General features: G+C 43.9%; 1 protein-coding gene across 6 annotated transcripts in view; it reads left to right on the top strand.

Annotated features, from left to right (window-relative positions):
* Positions 1-2,510: 2,510 nt before the first annotated feature.
* Positions 2,511-16,295, top strand: part of LOC122436661 (TLC domain-containing protein 4-like) — a 71,093-nt gene continuing 57,308 nt past the window's right edge. The window contains exon 1 of one of the 6 annotated variants that reach the window (XM_043460585.1): positions 2,511-2,892. The gene's annotated coding sequence lies outside the window, so the exon portion shown is untranslated. The other 5 variants (XM_043460586.1, XM_043460582.1, XM_043460584.1 and 2 more) reach the window with 5 other exon arrangements.

The raw sequence follows: 16,295 nt of genomic DNA, 5'->3' as shown, positions 1-16,295 counted from the left end.
AGAAATATCAGTAACCTAAGATATGCAGATGATACCATCCTTATGGCAGAAAGCGAAGAGGAACTAAAGAGCCTCTTGATGAAAGTGAAAGAGGAGAGTGAAAAAGTTGGCTTAAAACTCAACATTCAACAAATGAAGATCATGGCATCTGGTCCCATCACTTAATGGCAAATAGATGGGGAAACAGTGTAAACAGTGACAGACTTTAATAAAGAAAGCTGAGTGCCGAAGAACTGATGCTTTTGAACTGTGGTTTGGAGAAGACTCTTGAGAGTCCCTTGGACTGCAAGGAGATCAAACCAGTCAGTCCTAAAGGAAATCAATCCTGAATCTTAATTAGAAGGACTGATGCCGAAGCTAAAGCTCCAGTACTTTGGCTATCTGATATGAAGAGCCGACTCATTAGGAAAGACCATGATGCTGGGAAAGATTGAAGGCTGGAGGAGAAGGGGATGACAGAAGATGAGGTGGTTGGATGGCATCACCAACTCTATGAACCTGAGTTTGAGCAAGCTCCAGGAGTTGGTGAAGGACAGGGAAGCCTGGTGTGCTGCAGTCCATGGTGCCGCAAAGAGTCAGACACGACTGAGTGAGTGAATAACAACAAATTGAAGTCCCAATATCCTACTAACAATAATTCACAAAGGGAGAACAGAGAAAATGGGGAGGGAGGAAATTAGCAAAGAAATAATGAAAGGAAAAAAGTACAGATATTATCAGTCAAAAGAACCCTTGAGTATCCAGCACAATCAATGAAAATAGAAGCATTCTAAGGCACACCACTGTGAACTTTCAGACTGTTAGAGACAATGGGAAGATTCTAGAAGGAAAAATAGGTCAGATACAGACGAATGGGAACTAGAAAGGTATTAGATATTTCAATGGCAATGCTGGAGTTAAAAGACAATGGAACGATTATCTTAAAAAGCAAAGGGAAAATGATCTGAACTTATCCAAATGATCAGTCAAGGATGAGAATAGAAAAGAGACATTTCCAGACAATCAAGCCCTCTACAAATTTATCTTCCACGCGCCCCTTCTGAGTAAGTGACTGGAGTCTGTGCTTTAGCAATGTAAGAGAATAAACAAAAAGTCATGTGTTTGGGCCAAAATGTTTGGTGCCATTTTGGTTTTATCTTCACTAACAGAGCAGAATGGAGAATTGAGGCAGTCTCCCCAAAATACTTTTGCTTTAATTATCTTGTTATTTCAGGAAGAAACAGCCTTTGGTCTCAGTTTTCCAAACAGTTGGCTCTAATTAGAAGTTTAGGAATTTTTGGAAACAGAAATTTATCAGGAAAATTTGTCTGAAAAGAATTTCCGTATTTATTTTTCTTTTTTTTCAGTGTGGATGGATAATTTCATTTCTCAGAACTGTTTCTTGGAACTGTTTCAGTGAACAAAAATATAAAAAGTGCAATCCAGTTTTGCAACCTCATATTCAAAATGCAGAAAAACTTCAGGGTAGTAAAGACAGAATTTGGGGGAACTGTCCTTGGAAAAAGAGTATTGGTAAAACAAAGTTAAGAATAGTAATTAAAAATCTAAATGTAAATAGTGAAATGAATATTTTTGAGGAAATTAAGCTGCATTAAAACTTTGAGGAAAACTAGTTGATGTATTCTTCTACCTCCTGAAAGTCATTGAGTTTTAATTAGTTTAAAAGCTTCAAAATTGAACTAGTATTTACTGAATTCCTTTCATATCTCAGGCCTTGTCATTGATGTATTCACTTACATGCTCTCTATAAACGATTCTGCAGATTTGATGATGCATCAGTAGAGGCCTAACATGAAGGAGTATGGGGGGACTAGAGGATACTGGATTTCTGCGGTTTAGATGACCTTGGCTCCTGCTGTGGGTGTTAGAGAATATGCATATCAAAGATAATCATGGTGTGTTTATCAGGAAAGGGCAGAGCAACTGTCATGTCACTGCAGACAAGCACAGGATGAAGTCTGGAGGAGTAGTCTTAATGCAGATTCCTGAGATGATAGGTGTCCTCTGTACTGGCAGGGCTGATGGCACAGGTGTGCACAACCATCCTACCCCATGGATAGTTATGAAATACCCATGTGAGTATGGGGTAAAAAAAGTCATCAAGGACTATGCACATTGTGAAACACCTGTGATGGGACACATTGTACTCAAAGGGCATTGGTGCCCGGTACGTCCCGAGAGTCTTAGAGAGAAACGGGGGAATGTGTACTGGGGGCCTGCGAGATCTTCCCTGTTTGACGACAGGGCAGGTTTCTGTCTTTTCTAAGTCAGTCTGAAGTCCGTTTAGCAAGACACTTCAGAGGTGTCTATGAATTATTATCCCCATTATACAGATGAGAAAATTGAGCAGTGAGGCTCTTTCTAAAAAAAAAAAAAAAATTTGTGATTTTTTTTGGTGTGCAAATTATAACAACCAGAACGTATTTCTTTATTATTTTGTTTTATTCAAAACAATTCTATCGTGTTGATCCAGGACACTTGGAAGTTTCTGAGGCCATATTTAGCAGATCAGAAGAGCTACTGTTTATTAGCAAACTTCATTCACTGGGCAACTTGGAATTCTCAGCCAACTCCCCTCAGAATTCCAAATCCTACTTCCCTGCCCTGACAGCAGAGGGACTCCGCGTGGAGGTGGTGTTTTTCTTGGATTCCAGAGGCGGCGGCTTCCAAAGCACTGGCCTTTTCCACAAACGCCCCCTACCCAGTTTGGAACGCACCTGCAGCCCCAAACGGAAACGGCGAGGACCGCGACGTGGCAGGAAAACCAGCAATTGCCCTTTCACCTCCTTTCTGATCGTCAAACCATGCGCTTCATTCACGCAGAATCTGGACAACTAAGGCAGAACGTAAATTTATAATCTGAAAAGAATTTTGGTTACGTGGCGAGCCCAGGTACTGACCGCTGCGAGAACGGACTCAGACCGTAGCCTCACTTGCTAGTTCTGTTACTTGCTTCGGAAAGACGCGGAACCGAACACTGTTCCAAGCGAGGTGTGCTCTTCCAGAATCCCGCCTCGCGTGCTTCCAGCCCGCCTCGCGTGCTCCTGTTTTTGAGCTCTTTCCGGGACCCAACTTCCAGCACCCAAAGGTCGGCCCCATCGCCCGCCTCGGGGCCCCGCCCACTTTGGCCGGGGGTCGGAGCCGCGGGGAGCGGCAGCCGTAGCCCGAGCGCCGCGGCCCCTTTAAGGAGACGCTCTGCGGTAACCCGAGCCCGCAGTCCGGGCGGCCGCGGCGGCAGCAGTAGCGTCCGCTGCTGTTCCAGCGGCCCGGAGCCCGAGGCTCTCCTGGCTCCCGCCGAGCATCTCGCGGGACGGTTCTGGCAGGCGTCAGCCCTCGGGCCGGGCCGGATGACCAGGCTCCTGTAACCACCCGCCGCCCTCTCCGGGCCCGGCTCACTGCCGCCCGCCCGCGAGTCGCCCCGGGACCCGGCACAGGTGACGCGGTTTGGAGAGGGTTCGGAAGGAGGGCGGGCTCACTTTGCCCAGCGGCTCTCCGCGTCGCCGAGCGCAGCCCGCGGGAGGGGCTCCGCGGCTTCCCGCCCCCGGCCTAGTGAGGCCGAGGGCTCAGGCACCCGGAGCCTAGGTGGGCGTCCCCCGCGCGGGAGGCGGCCGGGGGGTTCCGGGGAGGGCTCCAGCAGGTGTGTGCGACCGGTGCAGCAGCATCCCGGCGCGGCGGGCTCCCACGCCGCTCTGGGCACAGATGGTGTCCCCGGGCCCGCGGCCCCCGCGTCGCCCGGACGCCCCGCGTTCCAGTCGCGTTTCCCGGGCGATGTGATTTGGGTTGCTTGGGGCTGCCTGGCGGTGCCTTGGGGTCTCAGCTCAAAGGGACGGGTGTTTGGGCATCCATGGAAAGCTTTCTTGTTAGAAGCCAGTACACGATCAGGTGCATCAAGTAGGTAAGTCTCCCCCGTCTCTCACCTCCCCGCTACTAAATAAAACAAGAAGCACTTACCCTTGCAGTTCTCAAGTGGGTCCCATTTTTAGCTAGCGAGTGCTGAAGAGTCTAGTGGGAGAGTGACTGGGCTCAAAGTCAGAGGGAGAAATTGGTTTCTATTTCCAGCTCTACCATTATATCCCAGAGCAAGTTTATTAAACTAAGTGCCTCGGTTTACCCAGCTATGAAATGGGACCTGTAATGCTAGCATTTTCCTATGGCCCTTCGTGAAGGCACTTTAAGTTGTCTGTGTTCATGAAAGGGTCGCTGTTGCTGGCCAGTGTTTTCTTAGTTGTACACATCTAAGTGTGAATGTGGTGCACATTTTTATACGAAATTACAAAATTATCCTTAAAGAGTGATCTTTGATAATGTTTAAATGAATCTGATTCCAATTTGGGGACAAGTTGGAAGAGTCTGTGAGGATGTTATGAGTCCGTGTGTGAAGTAGGGAAAAAAAACCCAAAACCCTCACTTTAATAAAATCTTCACCCAGTCATAAATGGAGCTGAGAAAAATGGATCTTAGAGTGTGTGTTTTAAGTGAGATACTGCTGTGTGAGCCCAGCAGGGTATAGTTTGGAATGCAGCCTCATCTTTATGTAGCCAGTTAAGAGAATATATTACAGAATTCCAGTCCCTTTTTAACTGAGCTGTGTGAAGTAGAGAATTTTCTCCTTGTTTATCTGTCCTTAAATTGGTGAAACTGTATTAGAAAAGCAGACTCTTGCAACACTAGAAAATTTGAAAGATTCCTTTTGAGGAAGCATGGATTTTAGTTTATTTGCATCCTCCCTCCTGTGCTATTGGATGATCCTGAGGTTAGTATATTTTGAGGGTACTTTTTTTCTCCTTATCCCTGCAACTCCTTTTTGCCACATTGCCTCCCTCCAGAGTTTGAATCCTTATTGTGTGATCTTGCATGAGTTTCACCTAAGGGCAGATGCCACATACCAAGCTGCTCAATCAGTAGTGATTTTTCACACTGTTAACTTTCTGTTCCTGTTCCTTTCACCCTTAGCCTTCTTTATCTTGATGGAAAGAAAAATGACTCTGCAACTCAAGCTGTATGCTTAGAGGTCCCTAGGAATGGCAGGGATCAAGGGGCTGAAACTTTATAGTAAATTCCTAAAAAGCAAGTCTTCCACGTAGACCCTAGAATGTGGATTCAAGAATTTGGCCTGTCTTTTCCTTGCTTTTCTAAAATCTCCATCCAAGAGAGATTCATTTGATGAGCAAGATAAACAGAGGCCTCAGGGGCAGGGAGCCTTCAGAAATCTAATTCAGGACTAGATTGATTCAGAGCTTCTTCAGCTAGGACTAGGGGAGGAGGAAGAGATGACTTGCGAGGGGCTGGAGGGCCCACCCTCCCAAAAGCCAGGTGACCAGAGAGATGGTAAGGGAGCTCTGGATTCCTGACTGAGAAATGGGAAGAGGGCCAGGTCACAGAGAGGGGGTTGTGGGGCAACAAGGAGAATTCTGGAATGTGCCCTAGATGTGACTTACCCTTCCTCCCTTTCACTTTGCGAGTGTTTCTTGCCCTTTCAAGCCTAGCCCAGCTGTCCTGCAGTTCTCAGACCTGTTCACCCCCTCTGTTGGTGCTCAAACTGACGTCCCACGTGTATGATCCTCCCTCAAAGCTGGCCTTCCATGTGGGAAATGAAACCGAGCACTTTGCTTCACAAGAAACCTTCAGACCTCAGTGTCTCCCCACACCCTTCTTCTCAAACGAATGCGCCACATCTTACAGATGAAGGACTCATGTGGCTTTGTTATCTCTTGGAAGGCTAAAAAGTGGGATGCCTAGATTGATTGAGAAAAGTAAAATGAATGATCTACAAGAGGATTACAGAGAATGAGTTTTTCTATCGAGGAAGATAATGTGTGAATTGTCTCTGTGAGAACTTGGGCACTTGGACAGGGGAGGGCAGGACCAGGGTGGCGTTGTGCTGGACAGCTTGTGCCCTCGCCCTTGAGAGAGGAAAGGAGGCCCACGCTCCCACGGTCACCTGGTGATGCCTTCTCTCCTCCCATTTGCTTTGTGAGAGGAAGAAGATAGCAACATGGAGGTGGGTTAGCCATCTGTTCTCAAGGATGGGAGACAGACGTTAATTCAACAGGAGGGGTGAGCTGTGGTCACCTGGCATTGGTATCGGACGCTGTATGTGTTACACCAGGGAACATATTACATCAGGAAAGTGAGGTTACTTTTGTAAGAAAGTCTAAGGTTATTTCAAGAGTGACTTTGGTGATGTTTTTTTCCTCATTGGAGATGAAAAGTAGCATACAAAGAAACGGAGTCCTGCTGCTCTGGGTTGTTATTCATAGTGAAACAGTTGGAGATACTGCTAGCAGATCCCAGACCTGAAAAGAGGGCCTGGAATACCAAAGGTGTGTGTGTGTGAACACTGGTCTGATCAAGGAGGAGGCAGTCCCTGGCTACAGGAGAGGAGCTTGTGAGTCACTGTGAAAGGCCAAGGTTTGTGCAAACAGCCGATGAAGAAGGCAGCTGGCAGTCTGTTCAGAGCTTGGGGCCGGCATGGAGAAAGCAGTCGCAGCGGGCCCTGCAGCAAGGGGGGCGGGGTCTGACGAGATGGACAAAGGCTTGTTTCAGGCATTTTTGGATTACAACACAGTACAAAATGAGCAGTACAGTTTTCACATTGACTTAGGACATGAGTAAATATATGTGTATGTGAAACAGGTTTCATGAAACAATATGTACCCTTACTCTGTATTGCTTCTATTTTCGTTTCTATTTCTACTCTATTTCTGTTTCTATTCTGTGTTCTGAAAAACTCATCAACTATTAATGGATCACGGTCCACTATTTGGAAACCATTTGTCTAATGGGTGGGAAAGTAGGTTGCAGTGGAGCGGGCAGGACATTGAACTTGGAGATACTGGAGGAGGTAGGGATGTATAGATGTGGTTGGGAGATCTCTGGACCAGGAGGATACAGGGGGAATATGGGAGCTCATCTCTGTCTGATAGGCACCAGACTCATGTTAATGGAGGGCACCTGGATGGGAAGGTGCAAAAGTAGAACATCATACCAGTTCTGTCTGCTTCAAAGCAAAACAGCGGGTTTTAAGGGAAAAGGAAGTGTGGAAGGAGTAAACTTGGATTTGAAAGTAGTGTCTTTAGATCAGTATGTTTCTCTCCTTAGGTTAAATGAGAAGGCAAATGGACTCAGAACAAGTTGGCTGATGGACTAGGTCACTTTCATCAGCTGAATAGGGAGCAAAGGGCCTCCCAGTGTGAAGTGGGTGGGTGGTTAGGTGGCTTTGGGAAGTTCTTACAGAAGCAGCGGATAGATGTGTTGTTTCAAAACCCCATTTGCTGATCAAAGTCCTTAGGAAGTTGGCTGCTTGCCTCACAGTGAATTGGGAAAGTATTCTCATTGCATTTTATAAAAGGGTTAGATTGTAAGACTTCCTTTGACATCTATTTCAAGATCTACAATCAAACTGGGATCATCTTCACAGTCTTTGGGATTGCCAAAAAAGCTTTTGGAGAAATAGGTGAGCTGGCACCCTGGAACTATTTCCACTAGCTGTGCTGTTTAATCAAGGGCAGATGTGATCTGCATGCCTTTGATTTCCTTTTTATAATAATTAACATCTGACTCCAACACCTAACACCATCACCAGTGGACAAATACAAAGCCAGGAGGAAGACGTACACAGGTATCAGAGATCAGCCGAGTTGCTTGCTTACTGCTTGCTTTTATCATCCACACTCTGACCTAATTGGATCCTTCCTTTGACCCGTCTCTGCCTTGTCTGATTTTCCTACCTTGTCGTTTAGTTGCTAAGTTGTGTTTGATTTTTTGCTACCCCATGGACTGTAGCCCACCAGGCTCCTCTGTCTGTGGGATTTCCCAGGCAAGAATACTGGTTGGGTTGCCGGTTGCTTCTCCAGGGGATTCTTCCTGACCCAAGGATCAAACCCATTGATCTCCTGCATTGGCCGGCGGGTTCTCTACCACTGAGCCTCCAGGGAAGCCCCTTTCCTGCCTTAGTTGATGTTTCCAGTGTCTGACTTCAGCTCTCCTCAGCTTTCTGCTATCTGTCTAATGCTTTCAACCTTGGTTTCTCTGACATCATCTGTAAGGTCCAGACATATAGTCTCCACCTCACTGTTCCCACGGAGCCCAGGCTTGGGGTTTACATTGGATCCAGGCCTGGGCTATGTTAGTGTTCCCTGTATCTTGCCATGGCCACCTTAGAAGTAACTGGTACATTGGTAGATTTATACTTGGCTTTGATTTAACTTTAAAATTTGGGGGACATAGAGAAACTATCTTTGTCAAGTTAATTTATTTCACTTTCTCCAAATAGGCTTTAAAAAAACCTTTAAAAAGTACAGTTTGAAGGTATAGAAAATCTCTTGTTTGGCAGGTATTTATTTAGTGGAAGAGGAGGAAGAAGGAATTTTCATTTGATAAAAAATTTAGAACAAATTAGAAACCCCTCTTTACAAAGTGTTTCATTTTTAGGGGCATATTTCCCCATACTCATGTTACTCAGTTAACATGTTTTTCCCTAATACATGTGAAAATACTGAACCAATTGTGAATTTAAATGCTCTATAATTTGTTACATGCTATTTTGTTGTTGTTGTTTAGTGGCCAAGTCACGTCTGACTCTTTTTCAACCCCATGGACTGTAGCCCACCAGGCTCCTCTGTCCATGGGATTTCCCAGGAAGAATACTGGAGTGGATTGTCACTTCCTTCTCCAGGGGATCTTCCCCACCCAGGGATTGAACCCCCTGTCTCCTGCATTGGCGGGCGATTCTTTACCACTGAGCCACCTGGGGAGCCCACATGCTGTGTAAAGGACTTAAAATTCTGCAGCTCTGTTCTCATGGAGAAAGATCCCTTGCCTTTTTGTATTTGACAACCTGTATGGGTTGTTACTGAACGGATCAACATATACTTTGTGGAGAAATCCAGGGCAAGATAAATTCTACAGGGAGGAAGGCCACATTGCCAGAAGGGGAGGCCTGGCTGCTTGCAGCAAAGGGAGTGTTTTGGGAGTATCCCAGTTTAGTATCTCCCAACAAACCCTTAAGACATTAGGCATTTTGAGAATTTGAGAGGGCATTGTAGCCTCAAGTCTCTAAATGTTTTCTTCCGTGTTTTTAATTTTTAAATCACAAGAGTGATACTTGCACATTATAAAAAAATTGCAATCGGTGTTCCAGAGAATGAAACTTCATTTCTTCCCCCCCCCGCCCCCAGCGCCTACCCCACCGCCCTTTCACCCCCAGTTTGCAGGGTATAGCTCTTCAGGCCTTCTTTCTGTACAAATACCAGAATGTGCCCAGCTGTGTATTTATGAAAATGTATCATTTCGCAGCAGCTTACCATTCTTTTCCACTTTGTAGCATGTGACAGACATTCTTCTTCATCCACTTGTTCATTTCAGTGTCGGTCTAACTTGGGATAGTGTGTCTGTGCATATATATTTAACCATGTCCCTATCGTTAGACCTTGAGGTTGCTTCTGGTAACTAATGCTAAAGTAAACTCTTGTATGTGCATCCCTTCACACTCATGTGAATTTGTTCTGAGGATAAAAGATAAAATCGTCAGTATACTGCTTATTTCATAATTCAGGTAACATAATGCTATCAAAATGTACATATTCTGCCATTTAATTCCCCAAATATTTATTTAACAGTAAAAGCACAACACTAGACACTATAGAGATTTTAAAGTGGGACAATGCACAGCGCTTGCTTACAAGAGCTCCCTCTCTCTAGAGTAGGGGGATTAGGCATATTAGACATAGACTATTATGTCTTTATATCCCACCCTGTCCAAAAATGATTAGGGAAGGTTTACAAAGATGCACACAATACGACAAGATAAAGTAAACTTAGGATAAGTAAGAAAAATAAGTGAAAGGAAAATAAGATGGAGGTATGAGTGAGGCTGACAAGTGTACTTTGAAGTGCTGTTCTATTCTTCCTGAAAGTTCTGGCCATCAGATTTCCAGCAGCCAAAGAGAAGAGGCCAAGAATCCAGAATAAGCTTAAAGTGTCCAGAAGAGAAACCAGATTGGAGAAGCCCATCTATTCCTGATTCGAGGATGTAAAAGAAATTTCTCCTTTGGATTTGCATTAAGAAAATGCTGCACTTGCAGTGGCCAGCCTGCTTAACCACATTCCTGGTGTCTTACAATAAAACCTAGTGACCTTGCTCTATGATGTATTTCATATCATGTTCCTCAGTTCTGGCCAGGGGTGTTATGCCTTGGCCCTGCCAATGAAAGGTCATTAGGGTGAGGTGTAAGTTCATGGGTTCAATCCAGAAATAGCTTTAAGAGGATACATGACCAATGAAAACAGCCATCCAATATTGTTCTTGGACATTTTTTTTTCCTGAAAAGTAGTAGAGGATATATAATCTTAGCGGAATTTCTAAATTTAGTGAAATTTTAGTAGAATTCATTTACCCACGAATACTAGGCTTGCAAGTTACAAAGCAAGAAGTGAGATGTTTTTGATGACATGAATGTATTTGAACCATAACAAAGACTGAAGAAAAAGTTTTTCTTTAAAACAAAAAGAGCAAAACTCTGCACTTGGTCCATGCAGGAAGGATGGTAATGTGGTCACTGATAAGCTCCACAAATTAGAAAGGTCAGAGCTACAGTTCCAAGGACCCTTGAGAGCATCACCAAGCTTAACATTGTTAATAGGTTGTAGAATGAGTGTTTCTGGCAGTAGAAAACTACAACCTGGGATAGCCTGATCCTGTTTTGTTAAACTGGGGAAAGTTTAACTTTCCTGAACCACCTGGATCTGAGCTTTCATAACCTCATTCACTTAAGCCTGGTCTCATGAACATTGACCCAGAACAGTTCTTTGTTACCAAGTCTCTGGGCCAAGCTTAGGTATTTTATAGGACTTAACTCTGAATTTAAACATGAGGTTTGTAATAAATGTTAAACTTGAATTCACCTGAAGCCACATCAGATTTGTTTTGCACATCATCAACTCTCTGATCTGTGAAATGGTTCAAAGAAACAGGTCAACACATTTAGATTTTTTGGCTACCTGAGAGTGTCAGATCAGAAACTGAGTCAGATAAGTACCATGTTTATTGGAAAAAAGTGCAGTTGGAAGCAATTTGAGGCAATGGCAGTGTTATGGAAGGAGGTAAGAAGAGAAACCACTCTCAAAGTACCTTGGGTAGGGATTTAAGTGGCTCTTAGGTAACAGGATAAGGGGCTACTTAGAGAATTTAGTAACTCCTTGGCTGTCTTCTCATTGAAGCCCCCAAATTCCCTAATCAGGTCATAGGTGTAGACAAACTTCAGGGTCCCCAGGTTAAGGGAAGGGGGAGATGCTCACATTGCTTATGATACAGAATATCCTATCCCTGTGTGACTTGGTGCCATCAGAGAGAGAGATGTAACAATTTCCAATTAGGAAAGAGTGGTAGTAATAAATGATATCCTTTATTGAGTGGTGTTTTGATCAATTGCTAAATAGCAAGCCACTCCCAAACCTAAGACAGTTTCTTTCTTCTGATTCCGGTTGGTGTTTGAGCAGTTACTCTGTGGGTTATAGGTTCACTAGTGTGTCTGCATTCAGCTGGAGGGTCAGTTGGGCTGGAAGGTCCAGGGTGGACCTACCAGCACGGCTGGTAATTGGTATTGCATGTTGACTGTCAGCTGGGCAGCCTCAGTTCTCCATGTGGCCTCTCATCCTCCAATAAGCCAGACAGGTTTCTTTCCACGGCAGTCTCTGGGCAACTCTCCAAGTCAGTGAAAAGTAGATGCTACAAGGTCTTTGGAGGCCTCCCTAGACTCTGAAGCCCTCTCCTCTACTGTATCTGTCATCAGGTGGCAAGGCCAACTCACATTCACAGGGGACAGAGACATGGACGACACCTGTGAATGGTAGGATGGTAATGCTACATTACAAAGGTATTTATGATCATTAAATGACTTGCTGCAAGTGGCTGCATGTGCCAAGCACTGTGCTAGGTGTGTTTGACTCATTTCATTTACGCCACATAACTGTCTTGCACTTTTGGCACTCTTATCTCCATTTTATAGACCTTGCACGTCATAGTCTTCTTGACCAAGACCACTTGATGAATACCAGGACTAGGATTTGATTGTAGCTCTCTTTCTCTCAGTTCAGTTCAGTCGCTCAGTTGTGTCTGACTCTTTGCAACCCCATGGACTGCAGCATGCCAGGCTTCCCTGTCCATCACCAACTCCAGGAGCTTGCCCAAATTCATGTCCATCAAGTCGGTTATGCCATCCAGCCATCTCATCCTCTGTCATCACCTTCTCTTCCTGCCTTCAATCTTTCCCAGCATCAGGGTCTTTTCAGATGAGTCGGCTCTTCCCATCAGGTGGCCAACGTATTGCAGTTTCAGCTTCAGCATCAGTCCTTCCAATGAATATTCAGGACTGATTTCCTTTAGGATTGACTGGTTGGATCTCCTTGCTGTCCAGGGGACTCTCAAGAGTCTTCTCCAACACCACAGTTCAAAAGCATCAATTCTTTGGCACTCAGCCTTCGTTATGGTCCAACTCTCACATCCATACATGACTACTGGAGAAACCATAGCTTTGACTATATGGACCTTTGTTGGCAAAGTAATGTCTATGCTTTTTAATATGCTGTCTAGGTTAGTCATAGCTTTCCTTCCAAGGAGCACCCGTCTTTTAATTTTGTGGCTGCAGTCACCATCTGCAGTGATTTTGAAGCCCAAGAAAATAAAGTCTGTCACTGTTTCTGTTGTCTCCCCATCTATTTGCCATGAAGTGATGGGACCGGATGCCATCGTCTTAGTTTTCTGAATGTTGAGCTTTAAGCCAACTTTTTCACTCTCCTCTTTCACTTTTATCAAGAGGCGCTTCAGTTCCTCTTCAGTGTCTGCCATAAGGGTGGTGTCATCTGCATATCTGAGGTTATTGACATTTCTCCCAGCAGTCTTGATTCCAGCTTGTACTTCATCCAACCCAGCATTTTGCATGATGTACTCTGCATATACGTTAAATAAGCAGGGCAACAATATACAGCCTTGACATACTCCTTTCCCAATTTGGAACCAGTCTGTTGTTGCATGTCCAGTTGTAACTGTTGCTTCTTAACCTGTATGCAGATTTCTTAGGAGGCAGGTGGGGTGATCTGGTATTCCCATCTCTTTCATTTGGCTTAAGAACTCAACAGGTGGGAGAAATTTGCCCAGTTGTTCTTCAACCTCTCAAACCCATTTAATACAATCGCCTTTTTCCCTGTGGAGAGCAGGCAAGAGAGAAATAGAAGACAGGCAGGCAGGCGAAGTCCTGCCACAGTCCCTTTCTTGCATCCTGAGCCCTTCCTTGCGGGTAATCAGGTGGGCAATTTGGAGATGAGAAGGCCCTCCGTGTCTCCTTAGATTCTGAAGTCCTAGGTTGCTTGGCAGGTTTCCCAGTGATTTCTTTTTTTTTTTAAAGAACAAAACACAGTTGGAAAACTTGCTCTGTCCAGCTTTTCCTGGATTTTCTAGTGTTGTCAGGAAGCCAATAGATGTCCCAAGCCAAGAGGCTCCTGCTGTGATCCCTCCAGGAAAGAGCGGAAATCTGAAAATGAGCACATCAGAAGCTGGGAGAGGTGGGATACAGAGCCGCCTCCTCTCCCGGAGTCCCCCAGGCTATGTGGTCCCACCTGGTCCCTGTTTCAGCTAAGGCTCAGGGAGGGCATTGTGTTTGAAATGCTGAGTTCCTTAAAGATGGGTCCTCAAATTCCAACCCCTTACTTTTTACTTGTGTCAGATACTGTATTAGGGTGATCTAATTGTTTCTGTCTTCTGGCTTAACACATTCTGGTTTATCTAAAATCTAGTGGCTGTGGTTGGAGCTTATAAGTTTAAAAGGCAGACTTCTTTATGAAAGTTTTTGTTGGAGTAAGATGCTAGGAAGCAACATCTATCAAATAAATAAAATGTGCCACCTATGCTCTGAGCCATAAGACCCTGGAAAATGAACTCTTGAATTTCTCAAGGGAAGTATTCTTCAGTGGGTGGGGAGCTGAAAAAGAAGGCCTTTTTTTTGCGTTACAGTCTCAATTCTTGTTAGGCATTATAAAAACAAATCCCAAGCCAGGAGTCAATGTAAAATGAAATAAAAATGTTTAAATAAGAACAACAGAAAAGTTGCCATGACATAGATTACCCTGAATGAGGATGTTTTTGCCTCGGAGTGGGTGACTCTTATGGCCAGTTTGGGGGAACAATTTAGCCTTCTTCCGGCCCTAACACTGTGATTGTAATTATTACATAGAATCGTGGGGGTAATAAAGGTCAGTTAGAAATGTGTGAATATTTAGCCTTACATATTTCATTCTTTGTTTTCATTAAACAATCTATATTAAAAAAAAAAAAAAAGCAAAACAAAAACCTGTTTCAGGGGATTAATCATAGCCAAGCTCTGTAACAGCAGAATCAAACAGTTTGTCTTTAACTTGAATTCTATTATATGTTCTAGGAAAAGAAAGGGTTGAAAGTATAGGAAAAATGTAAAGGATACCCTTATTCAAAGTTTAGGGTCTTAACTGACAAGGAAGAAGTATGGAGTAATCTTTTCTGTAGTAATGAGCAATTCCTTCTTAAATCTTAAGTAATGTCATATCCTCAAGAAAAGGAGTGTAACTTATAGGGTTCTTTAGCCTTTTCTGGTTTAGTCTTCATTTCTTTTCACTTGCTTCAGTTTAAAAAGGGGTACCATGAATATTGGAGGGTTTATAGAAATTAGGTTGACATTTATGCAACTGGGGTTTTAGACTTTTCCAGTGCTAATGGTTCTTAAACCTGATGCTCAGGGGAAAAAAAGAGATGGATTCTCCTAGCTCTTTTTTTTCATATAGCTCTTAATGCAGAATTAGCAATAATAACAAAACAATAACAAAAGCAGTCACTGCAGTTAGCCAAAAGCTATGTACACATTTGATTAGATGCTCAGATTTTTACATGAATGAAAAGTCAAAAGTGGTTAGTGGGTGGTAGATAAGTTATTCTTTACTGAGTGGTTTTAATGTCTCTGGTTAATTATTGACATTTAGTGAGCACTGCAGAGAAGGAAATGGCAACCCACTCCAGTGTTCTTGCTTGGAGAATCCCAGGGATGGGGGAGCCTGGTGGGCTGCCGTCTATGGGGTCGCACAGAGTCGGACACGACTGAAGCGACTTAGCAGCAGCAGCAGCAGCCGCAGTGAGCACTGAGAAAGGTGATTGCTATGTACCAGCCATATGAAAATGCAAATCAAGCCAGAATGGGTGGGGGGCAGGTGTTTTTTTGGTAGGATTTTTATTTGTTTGGTCTGGTGAATATCTCATTTTTTATAGTCATGTGTTCATTTACAAATGATTTACAGTTTGTTAATAGAGACTTTTAAAATACTTTTACATGTTAGGGCTACTGGTAGATAAATTGATAAATAAGTACTTCTGTAATTGGAAAGAATATGAAAACACAGTGCAGATTACAGTTAAATATACTCTTGAAAACTTGAGAACATGTGTCACACGTTGGTTGGAATAGACAAACCAAATATACTGTTGTGGTCTGAATGTTTGTGGTCCCCCCCCCCCCCCAAAATTCTTGTGTTGAAGTCCTAACCATCAAAGTGGTGGTAATAGTAAGTGGAGTCTTTGGGTGTAATTAGGTCATGAGGGTGGATCCCTCATGAATGGGATTAGTGCTCTTGTAAAAGAGATACCACAGAGCTTCCTCATCCCTTCCATCATGTGAACTCTGTGACCTAGAAGAGGGCCCTTCTCCAATCATGCTGGTACCCTGATATCACACTTCTAGCCCCCAGAACTGTGGGCAATAAACATATGGTATTTAAAAGTCATTCAGTCTGTAGTGTTTTGTGATAGCAGCACAAATAGACTAAGGCACATGCTCAATATTAGTTTGTTTTATAGCATTGGTACTCTTATTTTGGATGTTTGGGGGTGAGGATCCTTTTGTAGTCAGTATGTGTTCATGCTATAATACTAAGGTTGTCAATTTAGAAAATTCTTATTTCCAGTGTTCTGACTGTACTGGCAAAACGAGGGACTTGTAACTGATCAGGTACTAGCAGAATGCAAAGCACATGTAAGAATATGAATGTCTGTTGTTATCATTATTATATTTCATAGACATTTGTTGAGTGCAACCTGGGTGGCAAGGCACTGTGTTAGATAAGACACCATGGTGGGGGGGAAATGTTCATGTTTCTCACCCTCATAGGGCTTATATTCCACTGGGAGAGATGTTCATTTAAATTGCATCTGTAAAACAGAGGGATGTGATGCCATGCAAGCAGACGAGGGGGGATTGCTCCAACAAGACTTCCCTGAG

Source organism: Cervus canadensis, chromosome 2 (assembly GCF_019320065.1).
Source record: "Cervus canadensis isolate Bull #8, Minnesota chromosome 2, ASM1932006v1, whole genome shotgun sequence".
Lineage (NCBI taxonomy): Eukaryota > Metazoa > Chordata > Mammalia > Artiodactyla > Cervidae > Cervus > Cervus canadensis.
The sequence above is the reverse complement of the archived record's forward strand: the minus strand, read 5'-3'. Positions and strand labels throughout refer to the sequence as shown.